Below are 8,061 nucleotides of genomic sequence, written 5' to 3' on the forward strand. Positions count from 1 at the left end.
TCAGAGATTGGATCTTACTGAACTGGCTTGGTGCCCTTGGGCAGGGTGTGTTCACCTCTGAATCTGAGTTATCTCATCTGTAAAATGGGAGCAGGAGACTAGGTCATCTCAGTAGCTTCCAGTTTTAAAGTCTTCTGTTATAAAATCCCTCCCTCTATTTTCTCTCTCTCCCTTCCTCAGTCCTTCCCTTCTTTCTGCAAGCATTGTTTTTTTAGTACCATTGAATGCTGCTGGTCCTCCTGAATCATAGTCTAGTAGGGAAATATGGCAGGTTGTCCTTCCTAAAGATAGCTGCATCAATACATGACATTCCATTAGCAGATGCAAACTATTATATATAGAATGGATCAACAACAAGGTCCTACTGTTCAGCACAGGGAACTATATTCAATCTCCTGCAACAAACCACAATGGAAAAGAATATGAAAAAGAATACATATATATTTAATGGAATCACTTTGCTGTACAGCAGTAATTAACACAACATTGTAATTCAATGATACTTGAATAAACAATAAATTAAAATTAAAAAAAACACATGCCATCCCACATGTTCATCTTCCAACTAGTCATTGACATTCTCCTACTAAAATGTGGGGTCTGCCTTCCGTCCCTGGGAAACAAAAGGCCTGTGATTATGGCAGAAATGATGCTGCGTGGCATCCGAAGTGAGGCCAGGAAGGGGACGCTCCCTCTCAGAACCTGCTGCCATGCCGAGAGGGAGCCCAGAGACCAAGTGTACAGCCATGTGTAGGGGCTACAGCTCCTCTCCCAGCTGAGATCCCAGCCAATGGCTAGTGCGAGCCCCCAGACATGAGAGGGACCTTCAGATGAGGCAGCCCTAGCCTTCTATCTGCCCCAGCTGGCGCTGAGTGGAGCAGAGATGAGCTGTTTCCACTGCACCTGCTGAAATCGCAGATTGGTGAGCAAAATAAACAGCACTGTTTTAAACCATTAAGTTGTGGGTAATTTGTTAGGAAGGAACAGATAACTGGACTCGAGGGATAGACAGGTCGGAGCAAACAATGTAGCACTGTGAGGTACTCTCTTCAACCAAGGTGTATATGTGCCACGATCCGGGCATTAGGAAAGGGAGACTTTAGCTTGGGTGTGTGCCTGTGTTTATGAGATGCAGAGGTTTCATCAGACGCACTGGCATGGAGAAGATGGGGCTGGAAATCGACATTTCTGGGCAGACAAAATGGGGTGATTTTCAGCAAAGGAAGAGCCAGTGGAAAGTCACAGAGCTTCGAGGTTGCAGAACTACCAGGTCACAGAGCTTCAAGGTCACAGACGTGGGTGGCCGCCCAAAGTTGGAGCTAGAGGTAGTGGGGAGCCGCTGGCGCCTGCCCACAGCAACAGGGTTCCAGCTCTTGTTTACACATTATTTTCCCCTAATTGCATCTGAGGCTGGTGGATGCCAGCCAGAGGGGGCCCTAGATCGCATCAGGGAGCCATCTGCAAATCCCCATTCAGGGGGTGGTGGCCCGAGGGCAGCTTTCCTGTTGGGCGGGGTGGGGGTGCGGTGGCGAGCTAACCCCAGGCCGGCTCTGCAGCTCCTCAGTGAGAGGGGGCTGGAGGCAGGTGGGTCTCCCCTCCCGTTCCCTCTTCCTTCCCCGGCTGGAGCTTGTTGTCCCTCTACCTTATCCTCGGATTCAGGTCTGTCCTCTGAATGGCAGCTGACTGGAGGCCTCTTGTTCTTAAGTGCTGGGAGCTGCTGAGTCTTGGCGTCCCCGCCATGAAAGGTGTGAGCAATGCGGTCATGTGATGGCTCAGGAGTTCGTGGGGGTGAGGTGAAGCCAGAGTAGGTGGCTTCGGGGAGACGCTTTGGGGACCTGGCTATTTCTCAGGGGAGAAGCAAGCACTGGCCCCCTCCACAAGCCATTCCTGAAGCCCTCATCCCTCCAGGGGCCCTGATGCCAGGCCGCCACAGTCCCCACCTGGCTCCTCCTCTATCAAGGTCAAGAACAAACACCTTGAGGCTCTTAGTGTGCTAAGTTGCTTCAGTTGTGTCTGACTCTGTGTGATCCCATGGACTGTAGCCTGCCAGGCTCCTCTGTCCAGGGGATTCTCCAGGCAAGTGTACTGGAGTGGGTTGCCATGCCCTTCTCCAGGGCATCTTCCCCACCCAGGGATTTTGCTCTGCAAATCCAACTGTGCTGAGAGCCTACACCCCTCTGCTCTTCTATACTCTTCTGGGCAGCCCCTCGAGAAGGTTGCTATCCCTATCTTGCTGATGAGGAAAACTGAGGCTTCAAAGCGGCAGGGGCTTTGCCTAAGATCACTGCGGGTGACACAGGGTCTACCGGACTCAAGGCCCCAAGCTCTTTGTCTCACACCAATGCTGTCATTATTCCTTTGTCTGGGCTGATGGTTGAGGGCACAAACTCAGGGAACCAGGCCATTCAGAACACATCCCACTCTCCCTGTGTGACCTTGGGCAAGTTGCTCAGCGTCTCTGGGCCTCAGCTGCCTCACCTGTAAAATGAGAAGGAAATGTGTTCATGCACGTCAGCCTCTCAGAGCAGCCCTCCTCCTGTGTTACTAAGTATAGATATCATTTATTCTCTGTATCTGATTGCACCATGGGTGGTCGTGACTGTATCTATCTCCCCCATTAGACTGGAACTTCTGGAGGGCAGGGGTGAAAATAACTTACAGCTGCATGGTAGACACCACCCCACTCCCAGCCCACCTCTCTCGCCCACCACACCCTGCCCCCACCCTCCAACTCAGGCCCATTTAGAAGGAGATCTCTGTGTTTGCAGAATGATACTGAAAGGAATTAGAGCTGTCTCCTTTGGCTCTGGGGTCTTAGAAAGCCAGGGAAGAGAGAGTCAGGCCAAAAGGACAGTGGCTGGGGTGCTGACTCCCTGCCCTGGGCCTTGAGGCCGCCCCTGGTTCCCAGAACCCCAACAAGCATCTCCTTGTCTTCCTGGGACTCCTGGTTCTGGGCGCCTTGTCCTGCCCCTGTTCCCCACAGCTCTGCACACAGCTCTTGGCGGGAGTGGCCAGGGCACTGGAGAGAGACTTTCGGATGGACGGAAGTGCTTTGCATTCTAACGAGTAAGTGGGCCCTCGCACTGTCCCCTCCTGGCTCTCAGGGCTCTGTCCGCTTTCCGGGTTCTGCTCATCACCAGACTTGCAGAAAGGCCACAAGCCTGTCTTCTTGGGACACTGGAGGTGGCCTGAACACCTTTCCTCGCAGCTGCCCCCCTGGGGAAGGGGAGGGATGCTGGATTGCGGTGCTCAGGGCTGGAGAAGGGCCCTCAGAGGAATAAAGGGGTCTGGAGCCCACCTGGCTCCATCTCAGGGCCTCACTGGGCATCTCCCCAGTCCATCATCACTCTGTTGGCCCCTGTCTGCCAGCCCTGGGCACTCCAGGTCCTGGCTACATGATGGACCCCAGTGGGAATGTCTCTGAGCCAGGGGGCTGCTGGCAGTGTGTGGCCAATCCAGCACTTGGACAGGCCCTCTGCCTGCTCCTTACTCTGTTTGCCATCTCTCCTGAGAGCCGCTATCCAGGGGAGCTAACTGGCCAGCTCTTGCCCTTCTTTATTCTCCATGTCCCACAGTTCTCCCTGTCTTCCCTGGAGACTTCTAGAACTTTCAGATTGAAAGGCATCCGAGAGGCCATCTTGTTCAAACCCATGCCTCCAGTTGCCTTACTCAAATCTTCCTGTTCTCCTGCCAAGGTAAGTTCTCAGAAACAAACCCGGATCTCTCTAAAACCTTCATTGGCTCCCTACCACCCTCAGGACTAAGTTGGAGCTCCTTAGCAGAGCCCCCGGAGGCCTGCTGTATGAGGCCCTGTGACTTTTCCAGGCTCGTCATGTGCCACCCACCCTGGTCACCCCCCGTGTTCCAGCCCCACACAGCAGCTCCCTCCTGGGCTGGACTGTAGCCCTATCTCCTCTCTTTTCATCTCCCTTCCCTTCCCTGCCCCCTCATTAATCTGGGCCTCCTCGCCAACCCCTTTCCCCTTTGGTAAGTTTGTTTTCTATCTCTGTGAGTCTATTTCTGTCTTGTAAATAAGTTCATTTGTATCATATTTTAGATTCTACATATCAGTTCAGTTCAGTTCAGTCACTCAGTCGTGTCCGACTCTTTGCGACCCCACGAATCACAGCACGCCAGGCCTCCCTGTCCATCACTAATTCACAGAGTTCACTCAGACTCACGTCCATCAAGTCAGTGATGCCATCCAGCCATCTCATCCTCTGTCGTCCCCTTCTCCTCCTGCCCCCAATCCCTCCCAGCATCAGAGTCTTTTCCAATGAGTCAACTCTTCGCACGAGGTGGCCAAAGTACTGGAGTTTCAGCTTTAGCATCATTCCTTCCAAAGAAATCCCAGGGCTGATCTCCTTCAGAATGGACTGGTTGGATCTCCTGATTCTACGTATAAGTGATATCATATGATAATTATCTTTTTCTATCCAACTTACTTCACTTAGTGTGATAATCTCTAGGTCCATCCATTTGCTGCAAATGGCATAATTTCATTCTTTTTTATGGCTGAGTAATATTCTATTGTATATGGGTACCATATCTTCTTTATCCATTCACCTATCAATGGACATGTAGAGTGTTTCCATGTCTTGACTATTGTAAATAATGTTCCTATGAACACTGGGGTGCAAGTTTCTTTTAAAATTAGGGTTTTCTCTGGATATATGCCCAGGAGTGGGATTGCTGGATCATATGGTGGCTCTATTCTTAGTTTTCTGAGGAACCTCCGTACCATTTTCCATAGTGGCTGCACCAGTTTACACTCCCACTAACAGTGTAGGAGGGTTCCCTTTTCTCCACACCCTCTGCAGCATTTGTTATGTGTAGATTTTTTAATGATGGCCATTCTGACCAGTGTGAGGTGATATCTCATTATAGTTAGGATTTGCATTTCTCTGATAATGAGCGGTGTTGAGCCCCTTTTCATGCGACATGCATATGATTTACAGAGAGCGTGCTCTCAGGAGAAGCCAGTGAGGGAGTGAGGGAAGCAGGAGAGGGAGAAGAGGAGGTTAGGCAAGGATGCCATTTCATGAGAAGTCTGGCCTCAGTCAGATCCCGAGGGGGAGTTCTGGGGCATCCTTTGCAGCAGACACCATGAGAGAATAAGACAGCAGGGGAAGGAGAAAGAGGAAGCCTCTCTGGGTAGCTCCAGGAGACATGGCTGGGGCCCACGTGGGTGCAGGCTGAGCAAGGCCTCCCCCAAGTCTGGAGCTTCCCTGTGGCCCTCCTGTTCCTGAGGAATCCTGGTGGGGAGAGTAGGGCCTGCTAACCCACTGACCTCGGACATTTCTGTACAGGCATGCCTTCTCTTATCCCATGGCTCCTTGAAGAGGGGGGGCAGCCCTGTTTAGTATTTCCATGTCACCCCGGAGGAATCTGAGGCCTGGGAGACCTGACAGGGCTCAGAAGTGAGTCACTGAAAGAGAATTCATGTCCCTGGATTCCCTCTTCTCCAGGAAGAGAGATGCAACTCTGTGGGGCGGGGTGGAGCGGGGTGGTGGCATCCACCCTATAGAAAACCCTCTGAAGGCAAACACTGGGGCCAGGAAGGGGCTGGGAAAGTGGTTTCTCCATCCTCCAGGTCCTCTGAGGCCTTGCCTGGCTCCCACTAGGGGGTGAGCCTTCTTTTCCACCTGCTTAGAATTGTCCAGAGGGGAAAGGGTGGGTCCAGGGCATGGTGAGTGGTGGAGAGGAACCAGGTTCTGAATGATTGGTCTAGTCCCGACCCTGGCACCAAATCGCATGTGACCTTGAGCGAGACATATAATTTGGGGGCATTTCCAATTTTTAATCAGTAAAGGGATTACTGGTTAGAGATTTTATAGGCTCTTTGTGAGACCCATTCAGATCAGACAGCCAGGTCATAGCCCATCTCATGGAAGCCAGTATTGGTCTAGCATTGCTGAGGTAACAAATGCCCGAAAACTCAGGGTCTTAAAAAAATAGCAATTTATTCCCTCTCAATTCTGGAGGCCAGAAGTCTGAAACTGGTTTCACTGGGGTGGAAATCAAGGCGTCAGCTGTGTGTCCTCTGTAGAATTTAGGGAAGAATCGGTCCCTTGCCTCTGCCAGCTTCCGATAGCCACCGGCCTTCCTTGGCCTGTGGCTGCATCAGGCCAGCATCTTCCTATCTCTCTCTGCCCCGTCCTTTTGTGACCTTCTCCTCTTCTATTTTATGAACGCAGATACCAGGAGCCGGGAGTTTACACAGTAGCCCAAGGTCACAGACAATGAGAGAGCTGGAAGTTGAATCCTTGGAGACTCAAACCTACGATCTCTGTTCCATAGCAGGCAGCACCTGCCTGAGCCCGGTCTACCCTCCTGAGGCCTCTTTTGAGGAGCCGTCTGGAGTCAGCCGGTGGCCACTGCCGGCCTGTCTCCAGTGAACAAATCTGGGACTTGAGGGCTGGACTGTGGTGTCTAAATAAAGGGTGTCCTCAGGATTAGAGCAGAGGTCAGGAGAGGACGCTGGCTGCAGCTGACCAGCCCGACAGGGTGGCCTTGGTGGCCCATCAGAAGGCTGGGGGCGGGCCGTGAGCTCCACCCTCCAGCACTCAGCCAAGCTGGGCAATCTTGGATCTTCAGGGCTGGGGTCAGCCCGGGGTCAATGCCGACATAAAAACCAGCGGACTTGAGCAAGACCACCTACATCTTAAAACAGACCTTTGAGAGCAAAGGGACCATGTTATCACTTGGGGATGGAGAGAGAGGATGGGCCTCAGGCTGGGGAATAGAACCTTCTTTGCTATAAGGATTTTCTTTCCTCCTGATGCCTGCCAGGCACTTCTCTGGCTTCTTGTTGTCCTGATGAAGGAAATGGCAGAGACTGTCCTGTGTAGTGTTGAGTTCTGGGGAAAAGGTAAAACAAGCACGTGCATGTGAGAGTGTGTATGTGTGTGTTAAGGGTGATTGGATGGAGGTATTTAATTAAAAAAACAAAACAGAACTCGACACTGCTTACTGTATTCCACATATTACACACACGAAAAGGGAGCCAGAGCAAGAGATCTCAGAACATGGGAAACACAGCTGTGGCTGAAGACGTATCTGGGTTAAAAACCCCAGGAGTGCTCCTCTTTAATTTTTTGGTACAGCAGGATCAAGGAATTGATTCACTCTGGTTATGCTTCCTATCATTGTTTCTGTGGGCCGTGTTTGATCTGTTTCACGTGCAGATCTGCTATCCATGCTCTGAAAGAAATAATATATTCTGCATCGCACCCGGTCAGACTCAACCATGAAAACCCTTTTTATTATTTTTTTTTTGGGGGGGGGGGATGATTTCAAAGCCACACACACACACACACACACACACACACTCTCTGTTTGTGTAAAGGATTAAAAAAGAATGAAAAGCCCAGCTCGAGAACATGAGCAGGGTTCCAGATCACGGATGGGGCGGGGATGGGGGGGGCGGCGGGAGTGGCGGAGGCTGGGGCCCTCACCCGCTGACCTGGGCCAGCCGTGTCCCCTCTGAGTTGTGTGTGTGCTCGACCCCTGCCGGGAGGGGACAGCCGGCGGGCCCTTTGACAGCTGCGCCTGGTGAGGTTATTATTAGTAACAATGGTTTCCCAGCAAAAAAGAGCAATTTTCACAATGGAGAAGTCTTCCTCTTCCTTCAGGTCACAAAAACGCTGAGCGGAGAGGAAAATGACACGAAGCAGTGCCGGATCCTGAAACCCCGAACGGCTGAAACACTTCCCAGCTCTCCCTGGGACTGGGCGGTTACTGGCATTTTAAGAGCCGGAGGGAAGTTGTAGCCACCGTGGGGGTAACACACACGTGAAAAAATGTGAGGCCAGACAGGCCGGGCAAATAAATAACCCGGTGCCGGCAATGGGAGGCGTGCCTGGAGTTCTAGCGCAGGGTTGTAAAAGTTGACAGGAGCCGTTTGGACTGGAAAGGGCCGTGTGGGTATCGCTGCCAGGCTTTGCCAAGCTCCCCGGCTGTTGAATACTCCAAAACTGAATAGATAAAAAAGAAAACAACAGCCACAAAAGGAAAAAAAAAAAAATCGCAACACGAAACCACCCACGCAGCGTCCACCCA

The sequence above is a fragment of the Bos indicus genome, chromosome X (genome assembly GCF_029378745.1).
Source record: "Bos indicus isolate NIAB-ARS_2022 breed Sahiwal x Tharparkar chromosome X, NIAB-ARS_B.indTharparkar_mat_pri_1.0, whole genome shotgun sequence".
Classification (NCBI taxonomy): domain Eukaryota; kingdom Metazoa; phylum Chordata; class Mammalia; order Artiodactyla; family Bovidae; genus Bos; species Bos indicus.